The sequence below is a fragment of the Micromys minutus genome, assembly GCF_963924665.1.
Source record: "Micromys minutus genome assembly, chromosome: 5".
Taxonomy (NCBI): Eukaryota; Metazoa; Chordata; class Mammalia; order Rodentia; family Muridae; genus Micromys; species Micromys minutus.
Genome location: NC_137974.1, coordinates 52,564,446 through 52,589,730, shown reverse-complemented (window position 1 = coordinate 52,589,730; position 25,285 = coordinate 52,564,446). Strand labels below are relative to the sequence as shown.

At 37.8% G+C, this 25,285-nt stretch overlaps 1 protein-coding gene across 1 annotated transcript in view; it reads left to right on the top strand.

Moving 5' to 3' along the window:
- The window catches only part of KCNH8 (potassium voltage-gated channel subfamily H member 8), a gene marked incomplete at both ends in the record, with an annotated part of 386,577 nt that overhangs the window by 128,258 nt on the left and 233,034 nt on the right, over positions 1-25,285 (top strand). The window lies entirely within an intron of this gene.

The following is a 25,285-nucleotide window of genomic DNA, read 5'->3' as shown; positions in this document are numbered from 1 at the left end:
GTGTGTGTGTGTGTGTGTGTGTGTGTAAGCATTCATGCTACCACCAGCAGGACACTGGCAGACAGAGCAGCTTGCTCTCTGCCGGGCAGACTCTGAATCTGAGCTCTGAAATCTCTTTCACCCAGCTTGCTAAGTTACCACGTCTAGCTGTTGCCATGACAGTCCCACACTTCCAAATTCCCTAGGCTACCTGGAGTTTACTTCTTGCAAACCCACACTCTCCTGCCATACCTCTCTCTGGAGCTCAGTTGAGTTACCCTGTGAAGGAAAACCAAACAAATTTGGTTTAGAATGAATAAGTAACAGAAAATTGCTGGGTGCAGCAACTAGCATCCTAATTTATAGGCTATTCTAAGTTATAACTCCTCCGATAGTGATTCTGGTGGATCCACCACCTGAGCCAGGGAACTCCCCTACATACGTGTTGTCCCCACCTTTCTCTTGTCCAAAACGAACTCTTTCTCCTGCCTCCCTCTTTCTCCCTCTGACTGCAAGTATTGCCTACTCACCTAGCCATTGGTTCCTTGAAATCTTTATTCTTTAGGGAAATGTTGTGCTACATCTCACCTTTTTTGTCCAATAAAAAAGGATAAAAACTTTTCTCTTAAGTATAACCTGAGTATAGCTATTAACATTCTGTAATTTATAAAGTGCAAAATACATGCAACACCCAGTCATCAATTTTTTTATTTAAATAGTACACTCTGTTACCTATCTTAATTTTTAAAAGTTTATAAGTATATATTTTTATGTTGTGACTTAGCTTGTAAGACCAAAAACTATTCTCTTAAATATATTCTCTTAATGTTAAAGAGCCTGGCTGGATATGAGACTATAAATTGTCTTCAATCATGTCAGAAATCAAGATTGACCAATATTATCTCAAAATATAGGAAACCTAACACAGCTTCTATATGAGACAAGTTGGAGAGACAGGTGCCTACTATACAGCCTCTGTATATGGGGAATTTGGTGAATCAGTTTTCAGCCTTCTGGCCCAGCAATATCTGACAGACATTTTAAAAGGATATATCAAGGACTAGCTTACACTCTCTCACTAGAACTAAGCTGCTGTATCTTGTAATTCGTGTTACTCTCATGAACATTACTGGTCTGTAGATGAATCGAGACAATTCTTGTCTATTGGCTGTCTCGCCAAATGGAGGAACTCCACTAATGTTCAATTTTTTTTCTTTGAATCCTAGGAAGGGATGTTCTCAGGCATAGACATGTCACAAGAGTAAATGAATAAATACCATTAAATGCCACATCCTGTAGATTTCTGACATTTTTGAAAAGTATATGAAGTAATCTCTCGACTCTTGTCCATTAACTACACTCAGCTATTTCTAAATAAAATATCTTGTAAACACCCTAGTAATTAATTCAGGGCCAAGAATATGCTATCTGGTCCTTACCTCATAGACTCAATCACTTCAGATCAGTTTGTAATGAGATTTATAGAAGAACGAGAGGGTATAAAATTTTTGTATCAATAGAAGAAATTTATAGCAATGAAAAATGATTTTGTATCAAAACAAATTTTGACCAATGAAGAAATTATAACTTCAACTTAGAGATTTCTGCCAAGTGAGGTTATGACTGCATGATCAGTTCTAGCTATTTCTTTCCTGTTTAGATTATAATCATTTTCAAATTCCCATTATATCCTTCAGTTATCAGCCAGAAAAGCTTATATGCTGCCCTCTCTTCCAGAGGAATAATCGAACAATCAAAAAACTCCCATATCATTTTTCTCCCAATAAGTCTGTAGTGTAAGATTTGCTCTGTTATGAGCCTCTGTTGTGTTCCTTGGAACCCGAGTGCCAGATAACTTCCCCTTCACAGCTGTAATGTTGTACATAGCATTGTGACTGTATAGGCTCTCCTGGTACTGTGCTTTCCCTCAGGGTCTCAGATGGACTGGCACCCTATACCTTCATCTCCAGTGCACATGTAACAAATTCACCTTTCCCATTTACCAGTGGTAATTAGTAAGTTCCCCAAATGGGCAATACTACCCAAGCCACAGTACGTAATGCTACATCTGGCCCTTTTCACCTGACCAAATCTTCCAATCCTTGAATCCACAATCTTATAGTTTCCTTAATCCCAAATGGGCTGTTGTATACTTTTCCTAATCTAGCCTCACACCTTCATTTTGGAGTTGCCCATATTCTTCCTAGATTTCTGCCTTCTAAAAATTACACAATTCTTCTAAGCCCGTCTTGATTTTGCAACCTTGTTATTGAATTGTTCTCATGTATGAGAACCCCCTCCACCTTTTAGAACTAGATTCTTGTCCTCATCTTTTGGCCTCCCTGAAAGACCTGGTACCAGATGTCAAGTATCTCCACAGGTTTAGGTGGGCTAAGCCCATGACCCCAGTTGAATATGCTGATGACCTAATGAATGGCTTATGTCTTCGTCTAGTGTTCTCTGAGTCCTGGTGATTACCTTGACTGCAGACTGCAATGACATTTTTATCCTCACCTACTTTCTCATTCATGAAAGCAGGCTTTTAAGATCCTTTCATTCCCCATTGGGATGACTCTTAGAAAGCCTCCAGCCTCTACAGCTGGCAACCATCTGGAAAAGTCATAAACTTGTTTGCTTTTGCAATCAAATTTGGCCTCAATTTCCCTTAGATAATCAATCCAAAGGGCTGCCTAATGGTACCCTACATTGTAATGCTACTGAGAACCTTTACAAATACTGTGAGAAATCAGGAGATTTCCCATTTCCTATATTTAGGTTTTTGCTTCTTTCACTTCACACCCTGGTCGTTTTTGTATGGTCCTAACATACTGTATAAATATTCAATATTTTAATTACAGTTGATAGTTAATGGCTTCTTGGGTCTGTAAGCTTGTGGCAAATTGGAATCTGTTCTGTGATGACCTAGGAGGATGGGGAGAATGCAAAGTAGTCCACATGCAACATGCACACACTGTACACACTCCTAGTTGGTTGGTGCCTTTCTCAGATCCTTCCTGTAATGTCCTCTGATGATAGACAGGGCTCAAAATTTTCCAATCTTCAAGCGTTCTTCATGTTCAGCTTACAGGATTCAGTTTTACAGGATTTTGATGTCTTTTACATATGAGTAGCATTAGAGTGTTGTTTTATACTGTCCCACTTCAAGTCAAAGCTGACTCTGGAGTTTGGGTATGGCTCTCCCTCCTATAGCTTCAAGCTTACTTGTTAAAGGTTTCCTCCAAGATTTATGTCCCATATTAGGTGAGCATACTGACTATGTAACAAAGAAAAGAGAGCAAAGTAGGGGAAAATGGTGGACTGTTCCCAGTGGGGATTATCGCTTTTCAGTTTATACTCTTTTTGGTTTGGGTTTAACTCTCTAAAAGTTTTGCTAAGGTAAGAAGACTCTTATCTCAGGATTTTTAAGACTATTGTGCATACTTTCTGGATATTAAATTTGTAATTAAGTATATTGGATGTAATTAAAAATTTGTAAAATCTGTAACAAAATGTTTAATTTAAAACTTAATACCTTCTGGTTGCTGCTTGCACCTGGAGTTGACCCTGTGCCACAGCTCTCTATACCCAGACCCCACAGATAATAAGCCAGTCTCACAGGAGTGCTGACACATCTGATAGCACAAGGGGGACCACCAGTTCTTCTCTAAGGGTCCAGCCTGGAAGAGGATTTTAAGATGGTCATAAATAAACCTCTTAAAGAAATACTGAACAACAAAGGTAAACAGGTAGAAGCTCGTAAAGAGGAAATACAAAAATTAACAAAATAGGTGAAAGAATTGAACAAAACCATCCAGAATCTACACATGGAATTAGAAACAATAAAGCAAGCATAAAGGGAGACAACCCTGGAGATAGAAAACATAGGAAAAACGTCAGAAGTCATACACTCAAGCATTACCAACAAAATACAAGAGATAGAAGACAGAATGTCAGAGGCATGAGATACCATAGAAAACCTTGAAGCAACAGTCAAAGAAAATGAAAAATGGAAAAAGTTCCTAACAATAAATATAGGAAATCCAGGATACAGCGAGAAGATCAAACCCGAATATCATAGGCATGGAAGACAGCAAAAATTCCCAAAATAAAGAGCCAGAAAATATCTTTAACAAAATTTTAAAAGAAGACTTCCATATCCTAACAAAAGAAATACCCATAAACATACAAGAACCCTATAGAATTCAAAAAGGATTTGACGAGAGAAGAAATTCTTCCCATCAAATAATAGTTAAAACAAAAAAAAATGCACAAAATAATGCAGGAATATTAAAAGCAGTAAGAAAAAACAGTTAAATAACCTATTAAGGCAGACCTATCAGAATCACACCAGACTTTTCAGCAGACTAAAAGCTAGAAGATCCTGTGCAGATGTCATACGGATCCTAAGAGAACACAAATGCCAGTCCAGGCTACTATATCCAGCAAAACTCTCAATTAACATAGATGGAGAAATCAAGAGATTCCATGGCAAAACCAAATTTACAGAATATCTTTCCGGCAAATTCAGCCATACAGAGGGTACTTTTCTAATGTAATTTACTATATAAACAAACTCAAAGGGGGGGGGAGGAACATGATTATCTCTATAGATGCTGAGAAAGCATTTGACAAAATTCAATACCCTTTCATGTTAAAAGTCTTGGCAAGATCAGGAATTCAATGTCCATACCTAAACATAGTAAAAGCAATACATAGCAAACCAGTAGCAAACATCAAACTACTAAGAATGAAACTTGAACCAACCCACTAAAATCAGGGACTAGACAAGGCTACCCTCTCTCTACCTACCTATTCAATATAGTAATTGAAGACCTAGCTAGAACAATTAGACAGCAAAGGGAGGTCAAAGGGATAGAAATTGTAAGGAAGAAGTTAAAATATCGGTTTGCAAATGATATGATAGTATACTTAAGTCACCCCCAAAATTCTACCAGAGAACTAGAGCTGATAAACAACTTTAACAAAGTGGTTTAATTTAAAATGATCTCTTACAAATCATTAGCCTTCTATCACTCAAAGAATAAACAGTCTGAGAAAGAAATTAGGGAAAACTACTCTTCACAATAGTCCCAAACAATATAAAATACCTTGGTGTGACTCTAACCAAGCAATTAAAAGGTATGTATGACAAGAATTTTAAGTCTTTGAAAGAAGAAAATGAAGAAAATCTCAGAAGACTGACTTCCCATGCTCATGGATTGGCAGGATTAGTTTAGTAAAAATGTCCATCTTGCCAAAAGCAATCTACACATACAATGCAATCCTCATCAAAATTCCAACTCAATTCTTCATAAAGTTAGAAAAAGGAATTTTCAAATTTATATGAAATAACAACAAAACAGGATAGCAAAAACTATTCTCAACAATAAAAGAACTTCTGTGGGAATCACCATCCTTGACCTCAAGTTGTATTACAGATAAATAGTGATAAAAAAAAAAAAAAAAAAAAAAAAAAAACTGTATGATATTGGTACAGAGATAGGCAGCTAGGTGAATGGAATAGAATTGAAGATTCAAAAATGAACCCACACAACTATGGTCACTTGATCTTTGACAAAGGAGTGAAAACCATCCAGTGGGGAAAAATTGCATTTTCAACAAATGGTTCTGTTCCAAGGGCGGTCAGCACCAAGAAGAATGCAACTTCACACATTCTTATTGCCCTGTCCAAAGCTCAGGTCCATGTGCAGGATCAAGGACCTCCACAGAAAACCAGTTACACTCAAATTAATGAAAGATTAAGTGAGAATGAGCCTTGAATACATGGTCACTGGGGAAATTTCCTAAACATCAATGGCTTATGCTCTAGGATCAAGAATCAACAAATGGCACCCCATAAAATTCCAAAGCTAATCTAAGGCAAAGGATGCTGTCATTAGTACAAAACAGCAACCAACAGGTTAGAAAAAGATCTTTGCCAATGCTTCCTACATCTGATAGATGGCTAATATCCAATATATACAAACAATTCAAGAAGTTAGACTCTAGAGTATCAAATAATGCTATTTTTAAAAAATGGGTTATAGAGCTAAATAAAGAATTCTCAACTGAGAAATATTGAATGTCTTGGAAACACCTAAAGAAATGATCAACATCCTTAGTCATTAGGGAAATGCAAATCAAAACAAACTTGAAAGTCCATCTCACAACAGTCAGAATGAATAAGATGACTTATTCATAAAAACTTAGGTGACAACAGATCCTGGTGAGGATCTGGAGAAAGAGGAACACTCCTCTATTTTTGGTGAGATTTTAAACTTGTACAACCACTCTGTAAATCAGTCTGGGGGTTCCTGATAAAAATGGACACAGTACTTAAAACCCAGGCATACCACTTTTGGGCATATACCCAAATGCTGCTATAGCATACAACAAGCACACATGCTTCACTATGTCTATAGCAGCCTTATTTATAATAGACAGAAGCTGGAAATAATTCATATGTTCTTTGACAGAGGAGTGGATACAGAAAATAGGGCATATTTACACCATTAAAAATGATGATATCGTGAAATTCTTAGGCAAATGGATTGATGTAGAAAATATTAACCTGAGGAAGGTAACCCAATCACAAAATAATCCACTCATGTTATTCACTCAATGATAAGTGGATGCTATCCCAAAAGTTCTGAATACCCCAGATACAATTCACAGACCACATAAAGCTCAAAGAGATGGAAGACCACAGTGCAGAAGGTCATCTTTAGTCCTTCTTAGAAGAGGGAACAAAATTATTCTCATGAGGAAATACAGAGACAAAGTTTGGAGCAGAGACTGAAGAAAAGGCCACCCAGAGACTGTACCTCCTGGGTACCAAGTCCTTACATTGCCACCAAACCCAAACAGTATTGCTGATGTCAAGCATTGCATGGTGACAGGAGCCTGATATACCTGTCTCCTGACAGGCTCTGCCAGAGCATGACAAATACAGAGTTAAATGCTCATAGCCAACCACTAAGCTGTGAATTGTGTCTTTAATGGAGGAATTAGAGAAAGAATTGAAGGAGTTAAAGGAGTTTGCAATCCTATAAGAACAACAATACCAACCAACCAGAGCTCCCAGGGACTTAATCACTATCCAAAGAGTACACATGGACAGACAAATGGCTCCAGCTGCACATAGCTTTGTTGGGCATCGATGGGCAGAGAAGCCCTTGGTTCTGCCAAGGCTCAATGTCCCAGTGTAGGGAGATGTCAAGGAGGGAAGATGAAAGGTAATGGGTGGATGGGTGAACACCCTCATAGAAGCAGGTGGAGGGGGTATGTGATATGGGATGTGGGGGTAAAATCCAGTAAAGGGATAGCATTTGAAATGTAAGTAAAATATATCCAATTAAAAAAAGAAAAAAAAAAAAACCTTAAAATCCCAAATCTCAAATGAGGGGGAAATTGAGTGTGGAGTTTTTGAGGAAAGACCAGAAGGGGGATAACATTTGAAATGTAAACAAATAAAATGATTAATAAATATAAAGAAAAAAGAAAACTTAAAATCAAGGTTGATAGTTAAAGATTAATACATCGGCAATCATAAAAAAATATATGACTTGTCATCATCTTGACTGCTTTATACCCATAAAAAGGTGGAGACAGCCACATGGTTGTCAGAGGCCAGCTTGGTCAGACAACAGGTTTCCCAGGTCAGGGATGAGGATGGAAAGGAAAGAGAGATGGTTAGTTAAAAGGCTAAAGAGAAGCCTTTTTTATTCAGTCCTCTTTTAAAACACTGTAAGTACATGCAGAAAGATAACATCAGTTCTGAGTCAGGGAACAAGCAAGTTAACCATCAAAAATCCTGTAAACATCTTTCTGGAGTCTAGGTGGAGAGATCAGGGACAAGTAGGGGTCCCAAGAGACAAAGAGACTGCCACACCTACATCCACTGAGCCTGCCCTGAGCTACAAATGTAATTATTCTTAATTTGGTCCAGTTTCCTGAGTATAGGGCTAGAGTCAGATTTCTGCCTTGACTAGCTTCTAATAGTCCTGGTGAAGTCAAAAATTCCCTCTGCCACCTGTTCAGTGGCTCCAAAAAGCTATCCACACATGGCTGACAGCCATCTTTGCTAGACTAGGAAAAGATGGATTTTTACATGTGACCTCATTCCCATCTCTATTTAAAATAAACACAATTTATAAACCAAAGGGAAAACAACAATTTTTCCTAGCTATAAAGCCCAAACCCTGTGATTCCTCCACTTACAGACCAGTCTTTCTCTCTCTGTTCTCTTTGGTCTCCTGATCTCCTTCTTCAGCAATAGGTTACCAAAATCAAGTCTCAGATGCCTACTTTCTACCAACTGGCAGCCTTTAGTTCTGCTATCCTGCTTTGCCATGGAACTCCCTTTTCCTCCCCCTCCCTATCCTCAATTGACCATTGTTTTCCTGATGTTGGAGTTTGCCAGGATGGACTGTTTGGTCTGGGTACATGTCAGAGAGCATTCTCAAATAGAAACAGATTGAGGTCCTATACTGCTAAATCTTCCACATTTATTAAAGAATTTCCATGTATTAGCCAACTTTACAACCTCACCTTTCATGACATTCATAAGTCCTTCTCCCTAGTCTTCCCATTGATTTCAGTGGTGGTTTTATTACCTTCTTACTAAAGAATGCAGGTGAGTCTGGTACCAGGCTAGGACCAGGCTAGAGTAAACATAGCTCAAGTTCAGACTACTAACCTCTTTTTGTAACTGGATGACAAGAAGGGAATGCTCTTTGGCCATACAGAGGTTTTGGATGTCTCATACTGGAGAATCAACTTGAGGCCAGAAAAGGGATTGTGTGGTTATAGAAGGAAATAGGGAATGGTCCACAAGCCCGGGTCCAAGTAGATTGGGAAAATAAAGGAAATAGATGCTCCCTCTTTGCCTAGGAGGTTCCTCCTCAATAAGGTGACAGTGCAGGTTAGTATTTATGGTGCTTTGAATAGTTTTGGCTCCCTTAGAATAATGTGTTGAATGCTTGGCCCGCAGGGAATGTTACTATTAGGAGGTGTAGCCTTGCTGTAGTAGATGTGTCCTTGGTGGGAAAAAGTTGTCACTGTGGGTGTGGGCTTCGAGGTCTCAGAAGCTTAAGCATTTCTCTTCCTGATGACTGCAGATCCAGATATAGAACTCTCAGTTCCTTCTCCAGTACCACATCTGTTTTCACACTGCCATGCTTCCCACTATGATAATGGACTAAACCCCTAAACAGTAAGTCAATCCCAATTAAGTAATTTTCTTTATAAAGGTTGTCATGTTCATGGGTTCGCTTCACAGCAATAGAAACTCTTAATAAGGCAGCATTACTAAGAAGGAGAGTGTAAGGAGAATATCTCTAAAGATAAAGCTAAGGACTAGGGTTTGGTGAGGCTGCTAAGACTGTCCTCTTGCCCCAGTACTAAGGACATAAGAAGACATGGGTCCCCAAAACTCCATCAGGACTGAGTAGGTTGCCTAATGTTTCCAAGGAAGGAGACTGATAACCCTGATACTGTTTAGGACATCTTAAGACAAGGCCCTCTTCTACATACCTTCTCTTCTCAAGACCTTTATATTCAAAGTTAAATAACCCAAAGGAACATAACACTTGATTCAGCATCTCTGCAGTAGTTCCTATGTACCTCCTACTATCCAACTGCTATACTTTCCTTGGTAACATCTCCTCAAGGACTTGTAACTTTTTTTCTGCATGCATTCTTTTCCATTCCTCTAGATCCCCAGTAACGAAACAACTTTTCCTTTACTTGGATTGGCTCATATACTCAATTTTCTTCCTAACTCCCTTGGATCATCCTACCCCAGGGGTTTCAGGACAGTCCACATCCATATGGACAGGTTGTAGCCTCTGAATTTTTTTTTCTTTTCCTCTTCCTAATCAAATCTTAAACACATAGAGGATCTTCTCTTGTGAACTGCATCCCTACTATCTGCCAGGCTGACACGTCCACTAAACTTTCTGTCTGTAGATATAGGGTTTCACCCTGTAACGACCAGCTGTCACATCACTTATCTTGGATAAGCTATTACTCACAAGGCCACTACCATTGATATAAAACACATAATTCAACTACTCTCTGCCACAATTACCAAGGATGATGCTCTATCTTTCCTAGGAATGGCTGTGTTCTTCTGCTCTTGGAGGCCCTCTTTCTCACTTCTTGCTCATTTCCTATATGGAGTGGCCCTTGGTTCCTCGTATAAACCTAACACCAATTACAAAGCTCTTCTGCAAGCTTCTGCAGGCTCTCCTGATGCTGTTGCTATACCATCCAGATTTGGCTTTTCTCTTTTCAGTTTATGTCACAGAGAAGGAGAGCTATGGCCTTAGGTTCCTAGGTCACCAACTAGGACCTTTCCCTGCTCCCATCACACTTATCAAAAAAGATGGGCCATACTATCCAAGGATGCATAGGTATCTGCATTATCTGGTCTCATCTGAACTTCTTATATGTGAATCAGAGACGTTAATCTTCGGGTCACCAATTACTATTTTCTCTCCCAACCATCTGTTCCACCTTCCAATATACAAGGGTCTCCAAACAGTATTTTTTTTTATTTTCTCCCTCTTTCTATGTTCTCTCTCTTTAGGTAGTATTGGTAGAGTACACCACACTTACTTTCGAGCCATGCCCACCTCTTAACATTTCAAATATTCTCTCCCAAACCATCTCAAAAAAGTCTCAATCTTACTCTTGCACTGATACCTTAAAAAGTTATTACACCATTTTATTCATGTACACAGGGAGCCTATACTTGTCACATAAGTGGCAGCTTCTTCCTACATGAAGGAGCAGAAAACATGGGTTTTAGATATTGGTATAGGTAAAGCAGAGACCTTCGAGACATACCACAAACCAACATGCAGTACTAATGGTTCTTACCCATGACTTTCAATTAGCAAAGGGACAATCCCTAAATCTTCATGCAGACACCAAATATGCCTTCTATGTTCTCCTGTCACATGCAGCCATATGGGGGTAATGTGGACAACTAACAACCAAGGGAGAAATTGATAACCAACTCAAACCAAATTATGGTCCTTTTAAAGACCACTCATTTTTCTCATGGCCACAAGCATTATCCACAGCTATTCAAAGCAGACAATTCCATTATCTGCAAAAGTAATAGACAGGCTGATGAGGCAGCTAGAACACTGCCACTCTAGGGCCTTGGTCCCTCTCACACAAATTATTTTATTTTATAATTCACATTTTTATTATTATTCCCAGATACTGGTCAAATTTTATTCCACCTACAGAAGATTTTTTTCTCACTTTATTAAAACTTATTTACAGCCTACCTCTGAGGATTTCCTTTCTAAACTCTACCACTCATTCTTTATAGATTTGTGAAAATTCTTATCCCACCTTTAGGTATCAGAGTCTCACTTTGTCCATCATTAAGCTAGGAAAGTCACTTCTTAGGTTGGCCTGGGAGCTCAACTTTCCCCACATGCTCACAGTTAGACATTCTAAATACCTTCTGGTCGTGGTAGACATTTTCTCAGTGCTGGTAAAGGTTTCCTCCACCACTAATAAAAGATCACAGTTTCTAATATTTTCAGGGAGATGATCCCAGTTTTGGAGTTCCAGACTTCCTTCGATCACACAATGACTCAGAATCTACCTCTCAAATCTCTCAAACTTTAACCAATGTCCTTAAAATCATTGGGGTAGCCGTATTCCCTGTCATCCTCAGACCCCAGAAAAGGCTGATTGAAGCAATCATTCTCAAAAACATTCTTACCATACTTTCCCAAGAACTTCATACCTATTGGGTTGGATAAATCTTCTGTTGGTTCTTTTGCAACTGCAAGCCCTCCATAAGAAACTCTTTCCATTTCCCCTTTTGAGCTTATATATAGGCAACCGATTATGCCTCCTGGCCTCGGGACTTAGCTATCACCTCTCCCTGACTCCCTGCTTGCTCTGTTGTTGTCTTGCTCTCTTTCACTTTCCATGTTTTTTTGCCTCATTATTTGCCTCAATCTCATCCTGATCCCTTACTATCCTCAGTTATCATCACAGCCTTGGTCCTCCACTCTATTCTCTATCACAATACCTCTTTTCTTTTTTTTTTCACATACACAGGCCATTCAGGATCATCCTTCCTTCCATCATTGGATTCATCTTTCTCGTCTCAAGCCCTTTATATCATCCTCCCAAGATAGTCAGCTTTTAGAATTTTTCACTCAAGACTCAAGTCCAACCCCACTATACTATGCCTCATTTTTTTTTCTTTTTCTGCCTCCTCCTGTTCACTTTTAGTGGTAATAGACTCCACCTATGGAGATTTGTTGTATAAGAAACATGTACTCAACAATTCATACAGACCACTTGAGTGGTGAACTGCTCAAGACAGATTGTCAACAGGAGATTCTTACACCAATAACACTTGTATTGGTCTCTATCACATCTGCTCCCCAGCCTTGCAATCTCTGTGATTACTTTCCATATCAGCCAGATATTAGGGAAGCTGTCTTCAATGGTTGTATAGGAGACATGATGCTGATGCTTATTCGGGAAAACATTGTATCATTCATGCATAATGAGGAATTATTTATCTCAAAATTAAGAACGCATGGCACCAGGGTGGGTGGGTACCCAGGGTTGGGTAACCCTTTCAGAGTCAAAGGAGTAAAGGAATGAAGGAATAAATCCTTTGAGGGGTAAGAAGAGGAGGAGCAGCACTTGTGATGTAAGTGTATAGATACATTTTAAAAACCATGTTTTGCCTCTCCTGTTATATTACCAAATGAGCATAGCAAAGAATGACATCCTTTAAGAATGCACAGCAGGATAGTGATGCAGAATCAGCTGGCTGTATTTTAAAGACATGTGTGATTTGTTTCTAGGTGATGAGGCCCATGGCCTAATCTCATAAGATGATCACTGCAGTCTGAGGCTTATCCTTCCTGTACTCTTGTTAGTTCAGATTCTCTTAATTTGGAGCTTTAGTTGCCCAATTCATCTTAACCACTTTCCAAATATGTACCCTATGAAATCCTCTTCCCTCACTGTCTTTAAGACCACAATCTACAATGCAGATGCTGTGAACCTATAGCAAAGCCTACAAAGGATCCCTTCTCTCTTGTAGATAAACACAATCTCTTCAAGCTTGCCTAAGGCCACCCACATAGTCTAGTCTATTTCATTCAGCTCATTTGTACCCTCTCCATATTCCATCTTTCATGTCTCACTATTGTGGCTTAAATATGAAGACCATCCGTAGGCTCATGTGTTTGAACATTTTTTACTTCAGGTTGGTGTGCTTTTTTGGAAGATTGAGCAAATTTTATGGGGCTGAGTCTTAATGAAGAAAGTAGCCAGTGACTGTGTGCCTTAAAGTTTTTGTAGTCTTGGTCCTCTCTACTTCCTGACTGCCGATGTCACATGACCATCTAACTCACATTCCTCCTGACATGTTTTACCTTTCAAGATTCACTCAAACTGTGAGCCAAAATAAACTCTTTCTCCCTTAAGTTCCTCCTTGTCAGATATTCAGTCATGACACTAAAGAGCAACAAACACATCATTCCCAATTAAATCTACCTCATCGATCAGCTAAATTATTTTATACATATTTTCATGTTCTAATTTTAATTTTTTGCCCTATGCTTTACAACGGTCCTTGATGTTCTCCCTGTGATGGATCCTACTCACTACTTTGTCTTAACAATTTTATACTGAGTTAATAAAACCCTCACAGCTCTGAGCAAGCCCATATCAGTTTCATGGGTGGATTTCCTTTCAAGTTATATTTAAACTGTAACACCATCTTTCTTTTCTATACTTATGGTTCTATTACTAGAATATTTTCTTTTATTCTATTTAAAAATTCTTTTGCAAACCCTGTGTCAGGTATAGAGTAAGGTTCTGGATTCTATGGTGAGCTGATAAATCAACATCATTTTGCATGTGGGTAATAACCAAGTTGGTTAGTTATGTTTTCCAGAGCATTGTAAGTTAAGAGTATGGGTCAGAAGTATGAGGAGCTGTCCCAGATCACTAGGAAGTTATGACTGATGCATATGAAAGTTTAGAAAGTCAAAGATGTTGTAGGTCAATGCCAGGGAAAGTGACTATTTAAGGATAGAAGACTTATTTGGACGTGCAGCTAATTAAATTGAAATACTTGCTAATCATTTTTAGTTGGGATGAGGAAGAACAATGACAACTGTCTCTGAGGTGTGCATTTGACTCATAAACTTCCTAGTTTCATGCTGTTAGGTGCATTTGCTTATGTTTGGGAATAAGAGGTAAATATGGCTACAAGGCTTGGGGTTTTCATGTAGACATGAATGTGTGTGTGTTAATCACGTCTTAATTAATAGAATTATAAATTAATAGAATTAATAGAATATAAAGGGTCATTAATAGAATATATAAATATCATTATAAAGAATGGCCTTGTGTGATAAAGAATTTTTTATGACTTGGGATAGCTCTCACAATTGACCACTCAACTCAGTTGAGGCTACAGAGCAGATCTCAGCTATGATAAGCAAAGCACTTTAAAACCTTCACTTTCCCAGAATTTTTATTTCATGGTTACTAAGGTTTTATTGAGACATTGCTTTCTACTACTGTTTGTTTTTAAGAACACAAGTATGGGGTAGTGAAAGGAAATGCTGTTAATGTTTATCAGAAGGAGGTCTCTCAATCTTTAGAGTGTACTGTTTGAGAAATTGCTACAATGTATTTAGATCATACTTTCTCCCACATTCTCCTAAGAAGGGTATCTATAACCTGTTTCCATCTTTGCAACCTTTGACTTTGTTGTTCTTTCTTTGTTTCTTTAGAGGACACTGAATCCAATTAGTGTTACATGAGTGTGGGGGCATCTCTGGAGTAACCTCAAACTGCCAGGTGTTGTTCCTGAGAAAATCTTACTATTCATTTCCCCAGAGCTATCAACTGCCAATAAATATGAGCTCAAGGTAGAGCCTCGTGAGTCCCTGCAAGTCTTCTGTTACCTACCTCTAGCTGATACAATCATTTTCCTTCTTAGCTCAGCTTGTTCCATGAGCTAAGGCCTACTCTACAAAAGGGAACTCATATTGCATGCTGGAAACCTAGATTAGACTCTGGCTAGGAAGGCTTTTTTTTTTTTAATACTTTTGAGCTAGTTGTTTTGGCTTAACCTATGTAGCCTCTTTTACTATAACCTGTATTTCCCTCTTAGACTTGGGAGTAAGATGCATTTTGCTTTATACAGTGCAGCTAATAAAGACTCAAAGCATCATTTGTTTCTGTTCATAGATTTGCATGAAGGCCCAGCCAGGGATTCCCCTATGTTGACTGGTGATTAGGCTTATTCTTTCATATATCAGATTGTTAAGAATATTCTTTACTAAATGTGAAAGAAAATCATCCATCTTTATTGATGAAAATTGATTGATAAGATGATCCTTTATGAGGATTCATCATTCTAGTCAAAAAGCCTAGACAGTTCTTGTGCCCCTTAAACAGTTTTGCAGTTGGATCTATTCAAACCCTTCCAAAGTTAAAAAGAAAAACTTACCCATAGTATACCAAGCTTATTGATGGCTTCTAGTCTGTGAGTTGGCAAATCATGAACACTATCTGAAAGGCTGCTTATTTTCATAAATGAAAATTTGTTAGGCAATAACTATGGTCATGGATTCCATATTGTCTGTAGCTATGTTGAGTAGCTGAATGAGAATCCAGGTGAACTACATGAATGAATTTTTGATGGTCTGGCATATTATAAAATATAATAGCTGACCTACACATTTTAATAATCTCATTTCTAAAGTTGGATATACCAAAAAGAGCCTTCTCTGCTCTGTACAGCTTTTTATATTCTTTTCTCAGTTATATATTGATTTTTTTCCAAAAGTAGAAACACTGGAAAATATTGTCCATAAATTTGTTTCTTACAAACTGTCTGCTTAGTCCCAGATAATGAATCTAAAGGCAAGGTCATAGAAGTGCTATAGATAGAACAAAGCTTTTCTTGACATTAGGTTAGGCCTTCAGTTCTAGAGAAGTGTGTGCTGTGTTTTAGGACAGGCCAGAAGTTGGGAAGACACATAATTGTTCTGAATTAGCCGCATGCCAAATTGTGACTCAGGGCAATCTGGCAAGGCATTCCCTAGTATTCACTGGGAGCTGAGATTGTACAGTGGAACAAATGTTCAGTATGGTTGTTGTCAGCATATTCTTGGAATGTGCTAAATGTCACCTAAAACTGCACTTACTTATTTATAGAATAGTCAATAAGTGATTCTTAGATACTTCATTTCAATGTTTACTTCCTTATTTCCAATTTTTACCAGACACCTATGCTTCTTACATAGTACTTGCTTTCTGTCTTTCTCAGACTATGTTGTTCAAGCTTAAAAGCACTGATTCGAATAAAATGTTAGGTTTTTATATATCCTAGTCTATTTTAATCAACATATAAATAATAGATGAAAAGATACTTTTCCTTTTAAGGTATCAGAAACAGATTTCTTGTTTCTTTGGTAATTATTCTTCTTTTCTTTATAGTGTACAAAGAAACTCACTGTGTATTGATAAATTATCCATGGCCTTGAAGGTCAGGATCTGAGGTCCATTCTCACTTTCATAGTGACTAACATTTTGAGAGTGGCTACCTTGCTGAAGCCCTCTGAGTCCCATTTTTTTTTTTATCTCTAAGGTTTCTTCTAACTCCAACTCAGATAGCTTTTCATATTTCACCACAGATTAACTATTCATAAGATCAATGTTCTCTGGAGTGTTTTGCATGACCTACATTTCCTTCCCTAAGAAGAAGAAAACACAATCATAAGATATTTCACCTGTGTAAAAAATAGAGCAGATAACAGCCAATACTCAACTTATACTACCACAAGTTTTCAAAACTATTGAGCCAGAATTGTGCAGAGTAGACACTTTTCATGACTAAAAATGCAGCTTACTTCTTATAGCTCTTTAACGTAGTATAAAGATGTGTTGTGACAGTTGTAAAAATAAAGCCCAAAAATACTTAGCAATTAAACAGAGACCCCCAAACATGGAAACATGCAGCATAGCTTCATCTGACTACCCTTTTCTAATCTTAACTCTTTCATCTAAGTTTTTGTAAGTAAAATAAGCTTGCTCTGATTATTACTTACAGAATATTAATATAGTGACTCATATAACTGATAGAGATGAAGAAAGAAATCAAAGAGTAAAAGGGATGTCAGATGCTGGGAGAAGTAAGCAGCAGAAACAATATGAAGGTTCAGGTAGTCTCCAGAGTTGAATGAATCTAAAACTTCTCCTACTGGTCACTGGGTATTGGAAAACTAATCCAACACAGAAACCATAGGTTCCTCCCACCAAAGCTTTGTGCAATTGAAGAAGGTTAATTTCATCTTCTGACATTTATTTAAGCCAAATTCTCACTCAGAGATTCCTCATGTTTGATGAAATCTTACATTGTTTCCTTAAAGTCAAGCATTAAGGCAATGAGTCCATTTCACTGGCTTGTTCTAGTTGTGAAACCATATCTGTAAAGCATTTTCTGTTCACTAATGGCTATTAGTAGTATCTGAGCATTTATCCAGGGCATAACCAATAAGACAGGCCTGGAGCTCCAGTGTGGACTGAAGCGTCCTTCTGTCACTTGAGTCTTAGGAGTTCAGGAAATGCTGCTATATATCTTATGGACAGTGGAGTACTGCTCTATATCCTAAGGACAACAGTCCCCGAGAGCAGAGCAACAGTTCTGAGGCTTCCCCAGAGTGAGAGAAGTAGTACTACAGTGGGTGGTCGGTCAGGACAAGGGTTTGTGATGATGGATATTCCACTGCTGGCCTGGGTGTCTCTTCCACTTAGGTAGCCACACTGATCCAGCAAGCACAGTATCTAATTCATAGATGTGGGCCTTGCTTTGAAGCTACACAAGTAATGGTTTTTCTGATCCTACTATCTACTCTAATACAAACATTCAGGCTTTAAAACGGTGTTTCTTAATGAAGGATAGATTCTAATCCTAAACAAAAAAAGCAAACATTTTACACAAAGAAGGCATACACTTCTTTTGAGGCAGAGCATGGAACTTGATACTTTCCTTTTCCTCTCTTTGTAAAACATTTTTAAAAGCATCTGTTTTGTTTCAAATAAAGAAGAATGAGATGGAAACAAAATCTGTGTCATTCATAAAGTAGGATTATTATCAGAAGACCATAATAAAAGATGTGCAAATTCTCTTTCTCTCTCTCTCCCTCTCTCTCTCTCTCTCTGTCTCTCTCTCTCTCTCTCTCTCTCTCTCTCTCTCTCTCTCTCTCTCTCTCTCTCTTTCTCTCTCTCTCTTTCTCTCTCTCTGTCTCTCTCTGTCTCTCTCTCTGTCTCTCTCTTTCTCTCTCTGTATCTCTCTCTCTCTCTCTCTCTCTCTCTCTCTCTCTCTCTCTCTATCTCTCTCTCTCTTTATTGCTCTAAGGCATACATCTCAACCTCACAATTCAGTTAGACCTGGCCTGTGAGAAGTGAAGCCAGGACTTATGTAATGCATGTGACTGAGTACTGAGCTTGTAGTATAAACTTAGTAAATGACTCTAAAGACACTTTGATGTATTGTAAATTCAGCTTTCCTTATGATTCATGCTGAATGCATGTCTAAATGTACTTAATACTGAATTATCCCGATTCTTCTTTGGTTTTAAGGTAGCTCTGTTGATCTATAATTTGTAAAATGTCTGTTAAATAAGGATTCTGGAATTCTTGACTGAAGAAGCAAGTAGAGGGCAACTGTTGAGATTTCATGTTCCTCAACTCTTCCTGCTCCTAATCATTAGAATTATTAAGAGATGGTTATACATACTCCTTAAAAATAAAAACCTTTTACTGTTGCTATTGTTTCTTATTTATGGGCATAGAAAATTTGGAGTAATCAGACAAAATAAACCCTTAGCATATTCAAATCAGGTCAACATATCAAGTCTTCCTTCCTTCTTTCCTCCCTTCCTTTTTTCCTTCTTTCCTTTCTTTCCCTTTTCCACTTTTTCAAATATCCTGAATTAAAACAAAACTTTTCTTAGTTTGACAAGGCATATGTATTGAAATTTTGAAGAGCATTGGAAGAAATAGCTTCCACACAGATGAAATCCAATTGTCTTGGTGACCTAGCTTTGAACTTTTTTCATCTCTTGCTTTAACCTCTAAAACATTCAGAATTTCTCTATATAATTTTTCCACTTTTATTTATTTATTTCTCATATATTACAACTTGATTACAGTTTCCCTTCCCCTTCCTCAGACTCTCCCACCTCCTTACCCCATGCACTCCCTCACCCCACTTTACCTCCCTTCAAAAAAGAGCAAACCTTTCAGGGACATCATTTATATATGCCATAACAATTATACCAGGTACACAACCTCACATTAAAGATTAATGAAGCAACCCAGTAGAAGGATAGTGTCCAAAAGGCAGGAAAGAGTCAGAGACGGGCCCTCCTCATACTGTTAGCAATCACTCAAGAGCTATACAACATAAGGTCTATGCAGAGGACCAACAGTTCAGATCATACAAACTCCCTGATTGTTGTATCTTGAGCCCACTTGCATGCCCATCAGCTGATTCTGTCATCTTTGTTCTTGTAATGTCCTTGATCCCTCTGGCTCTGCCAATCCTTTCTTTTCCTCTTTTGGGGAATGTCTGTAGCTCTGTATAATATTTTATTGGACTCTGTTTCCATCAGTGGCTGGATGAAGTTTCTCTGTTCTCCTTGATGATGATTATGCTAGGCTTTAAATCCAGCACATACTGTAGGCATTGCAAACTGTAGTTTTGACTGTTTGTAGCTGGGTTGATGTCCCAATCCCCCTTATTGATGCCTTGCCTGACTAAGGATATCTGGTTCAGGCCCAAGGCCCCCATTATGAGGAGTCTTCATTCATGTCACCATCATAAATTCCATGGAGTTTGCATTGTACTAGTATTCTCTTCCTCTACCACCCCAACTTGATCTCACGTGCTCCCTTCCTCACTTCTCCAAAGTTCTCCTGGGTAATCTATTTCCCTTTCTCAGGTAGATATTTTGTGCTTCTTTAAGGTCTTCTTGTTACTTAACCTCTCTGGGCCAGTGGATTGTAGCATAATTATCTTGTATTTTACTGTTAATGTACATTTATAAGTGAATACATACCATGTGTGTCTTTCTGAATCTGGGTTACCTTACTCAGGATTTCTTTTTCCTAATTTCATCCATTTCATAATGTAATTTCTCAATGTAGCTTAGTAGTACTCCATTGTGTAAATATATCACATTTTTTTAAAAAAAATCTATATTTTTAGTTGAGGAACATCTAGGCTGTTTACAGTTCCTGGCTATTATGAATAAAGCCGCTATAACTATAGTTGACTAAGTGTTTTTTGTGATATGATGGGTCATCCTTTGAGTATATGCCCAGTAGTGGTATATCTGAGTCTTGAGGTAGATCAAGTTGCCATTTTCTGAGAAAGCAGATAGCGATTTTCAGTGACTGTACAAGCTAAGCCTTTCTATGAACAATGGAGAAGTTTTTTTCCTGCTCTACATCCTTGACATCCAGAACTGTTGCTCGAGTTTTTATCTTAGCTATTCTAACAGGTTTAAGAAAGATGGGAATCTCAAAGTTGCATTGATTTGAATTTCCTCAAGGGCTAAGGATGTTAAACATTTTTAAGTGTTTCTTGACCATTCAAGACTCGTGTGTTGAGAATGCTCTGTTTAGATCTATACCTCACGTTTAAATTGTATTATTTAGTTTGATGGTGCCTAGTTTCTTGAGTTTTTATATATTTTGTGTTTTTTCAATGTCTATTTTTTATTAATTTATGCGTTTACTTTACTTCCTTACCAGAGCTATCTCTCCTTTCTCTTGTCTTATTTCCTCCCTTCTCCTCCTCTTCCTCTATACCCCTCCATTTTTCCTCAGAAAAAGGGGAGACCACACATAGATATTAACTTGTATTTATATATGGTTTGATATGACATATCAATTTGGCATATCAACTTGTAGTATTACTGGTGCATCTTCTATTGAGGCTGGACAAGACAATCCAGTTAGGGAAAAGGAATCCAAAGGCAGGCAACAGGGTCAGAGACAGCCCCTATTCCTGCGGTTAGAGGTCCCAATTAAGACAAAGCTGTGCATCTGTTACATATGTGTAGGAGGACTAGGTCTGTCCCATGCATGCTCTCTGGTATTTCAGTCTTTGTGAACCCCGATGTGCTCATGTTAGTTGATTCTGTAGGTTTTCTTGTGGTGTTCTTGACCTCGCTTGCTTTTTCAATCCTTCCTTCCCCTCTTCTACAAGATTCCCTAAGCTCTGCCTAATGTTTATCTGTGTGTCTCCGCATCAGTTTTCATCAGCTGCTAGATGAATCCCCTTCTGTCTGCAAGTATAGAATATTAATAGTTTTAGGCATAAACTCTTTCTCCTGGCATGGGATTCAAGTTGGACTAGTCAGTGGTTGTCCATTTTCTCAGGTTCTGATCCCTATTTGTCCCTGAACATCTCATAAGCAGAAAAAATTATGGATAAAATATTTTGTGGTTGAGTTGGTATCCTCATTCCTCCAAAGGCTAGTTGCAGAAGGTGACCCTTTCATGTTCCATACCCCCTATTGCTAGGAGTATTAGCTAGGGCCATCCTCATAGCGTTCTGAGAGTTTCCATTGCTTTAGATTTCTTTCTAGATTGTCCCAAGTATAACCACAGCCACTGATTTCAACTCTGTCTCTCAGTTCTTTCACTGAAAAGCTTCTTTAAGGCAAAGAGGGTTTGTTTGTTTGTTTGTTTTGTTTGTAATTTGGATGTTAGTCCTCTGTCAGAAGTGAAGCTGATGAAGGTCTTTTCTCATCCTATAGGCTGCTGATTTGTCCTATTGACAGTGACCTTCACAAAAGCTTCTCTGTTCCATGAGATCACATTTATTAATTTTAGTGCCTGAATAGTTGGTTCTCTGTTTAGGAAGTCATCTTGAATACCAGTAAGTCCAAGACTATTCCTTGCTTTGTCTCCTATGAGGTTCATTTTCTCTGGTTTTATGTTGCTGTCTTTGATCTAGTTTGACTTGAGTTTTATACAAGGTAATAAATATGAAGTTATTTACATTGCTCTACTTGCCAGCATCCACTTAGACCAATACTAGATGTTCAAAATGCTTTCCCATTGTATATTTATGTTTTCTTTATCAAAAATCAGGTGTCCATAGGTCTGTAGATTTAAATCTGGGTCTTTGATTAGATTTCATTGATCAACATGTCTGTTTTTATGCCAATATCATGTGGTTTTTACTGCTATTGCTTTGTAGTACATCTTAAAATCAGGAATGGGGATATTTCCAGATATTCTTATATTGTATGGGATGTAATACTGATGCTGTTAATGCCCCGGATATTGTATGTATATTTACAATAAGAAAACCCACTTAGTTATTATTAAATTCTATTCAAGATTTCACTGAAAACCGAAACAAAGGACTAATCATTGTTCATATTCTACTCTGAGGTATTGTGCTGTATTGACCAACTAAAATATTCTTCAACATGATTATACAGATCAAAGTGAACAAAACCACTTATGTCTCAATAGTGTTTATATTTATACCTGTGTGGACATAATTAAATAATTAAAGCATGGCCCTATGCTTAGTACTTTATCCTTAGTGGTTTTTCCCTTTTGTGAAATATTATCTTCTGGAGTATGTATTTACCTGAATAGAAGAGAACATTTGCCCCCTTTAACTTTAGAAAGGAAAGATTCATTTAAACTCATGGTTTAGAAATGGCTGACTGCCTAGTTTCTGGGTTTGTGGGTGGGCACAACAAGTTGACCAAGCTTACTCATCAGAGGACCACCCACAGTGACCCACTTCCTCTAACTATTGTCACCTTCCAAAGTTTCTAGAACCTCACAAAATAACACCACGATCCAGGGACCAAATATTAAGCACTGGATCATCCAAAGGATATTCAATATTCAACCATGATAGGGTCTGCAGGAAGCACACTTTGCGTTCTCTAGTAACAAACCTATTCCATTTTACACACTTCTGTTCCTAAAGTAACTATTTATTCATTATAAATATATTTTACCATTAAAGGTATAAAGTATACTTTTCTCTGTCAATTATATTTATCCTTGGAAATTAAAGGTTTCATTAACTGAAATCCTGGCTGACCTTTGTTTATTTTGGCATGACCTTTATGGTAATTACAGTAACTATATGCAGCCAGAGTTAAAGTTTCCACAAGATTTTTACTTTCTAGTCTTTCTAAGAATCACTTGCATCTTTCAATAAAAGGCCGAGTGACTTAGTAACTCCCACCATTGGTCTAGACATTTTATGAGTCTGTGCCTGTGTCACTTGATGTAAAGAGGTTGCCCACTGTTCATTTTTTCTCCAAGTATAGGATGGAAATTCACACCCTGGCATAGACTTGCATTACAAGAGCTCTAGGAGAGTGGAGACACTGTCATAGAGGTATTGTGGAGAATATAGGAGAGAGATGCAAATGAGAACAAAAATAAAGGAGAAAAGTGTTGACTAAGTGCCAAGTATTGCTTGGTAGCTTTGATACCCTTGGTAGCTTTGATACCTGCAAGAAACAGTTGGAATATACTTTGCCCTCCAACTTTGTAGGCATATGAAGTTTCTTACGAGATTTGAAAGATGACAAAGATCATGTATTGTAATTTAAAAGAAAAACTTTAATGTAGACTCCATAGTCTCACAAAGCATGATGCAAAGTGATGGTCCTGCAAGGAAACAGACAGTTGCCAGTTGAAAGCTATTTTTTATTCACTTTAAAATTTGGTTCATTCCATAGTCCATAGCTGCACTTTTACAAAGGTTCCATGGAGGTAGTAATGGTGTCTGTCTAAGTGCCTACATAAATGAGATTTCTAGGATAATTTATAGGCTCTGTCATGACGTATGGTATTTTTGTATGGTAATTGGCAGAAAGGTGTACTAAAATGTGAGCCAGATATCTGACTCATATCTTCTCCACATCCTACTCTTACTTTCTTTCAAAAAAGACTAGCACTACAAGCCCAAGGTATCTGAATTTCTTTCCTGGCTTTTATGCTCACCCCATTCATGTGCACATACATGCATACATATAAACAAAAAGTAGTCTTTTTGTGTTTCTTTGTAACTACTACATTGATAAAAAAAGACTCTTACCTTGACATTGTGGTGTTCTAGCTTTTTAATTAAAAGGCATAGTATAGAAAAAAATTAAATGCCTATGTTAAAATCAACAAAAATGTTTAAGTATCTAAGCTTTATGCAAAATTTACTAAATATAATGACTGATAATGTAACTTTTTATGATAGGACTCTTTTATTTCCAAATAGATTTAAATTCAATTACTGTCTATATTACAAATTTTTTGTTGCTATATTAGAATAAACTGGAGGGGACTAATAACAAATGAAACAAAACAAAATAAAATAACCACAAAAATAGCAAAGCAGCTTTGTGGAACAAAGTTATATTTTTCCTTACAAGAGTGTAGGGCTAGCCCAGTAGCCAAAAATCAAATAAATCACATTTCATATGCACACTGATAGGACTAGAGGAGTGAGAGGAAAAGGCAGAAAGGGAGGGGAGAGTAGGATATAGAGGGGAAATTGGAAGAGACAAGAAATGGAGTCAAAACCTCAACATCTACCCTGTTTCTCTTTTTCCAGCAAGGTACCCTGTTTCTCTTTTTCCAGCAAGACTCTGCACTTTACAGCTTCCATAGCCTATCTAAAAGCCATCACAAGCTGGACACGAAGTGCTCAAAACCATGAACCTTTGGGGACATTTCACAGCAGGCCACAGCATTGCTTTTTAAAGATATATTAGATATAGCACATGTAGAAATTAAACATTATAGATATCATAAAATAAAACAATCAGAGTGGAAGACCCCCTTGTGTTTTATGTCAGTTTGTCACTCTTTCCTTAGGGACAACCACTTATTTAACCTTTAACCCACTGTCGTAGTCCCTGTTCTATTGTTGTGAAGAGACACCATGACCAAGGCAAGGATTGTAAGAGAAAGCATTTAACTGGGGATTTGATTATAGTTTCAGAAATTATCTATTATTTTCATAGAGAGGAGCATGGCTGCCTGCCTGCAGATGCTGGAGGAATAGCTGTGAGCTGCATCATGATTCATAGGTCGAGTGTGAGTTTTGAAACATCAAAGTCCATCTCTAGTGACACAGACAACCTCGGTTTTTCTCTCATATTGCCACTCTCTAATGACAAAATATTCAAATGTAATATAAGCATTCAAATTAGGACCAGCAGAGACCATTCTT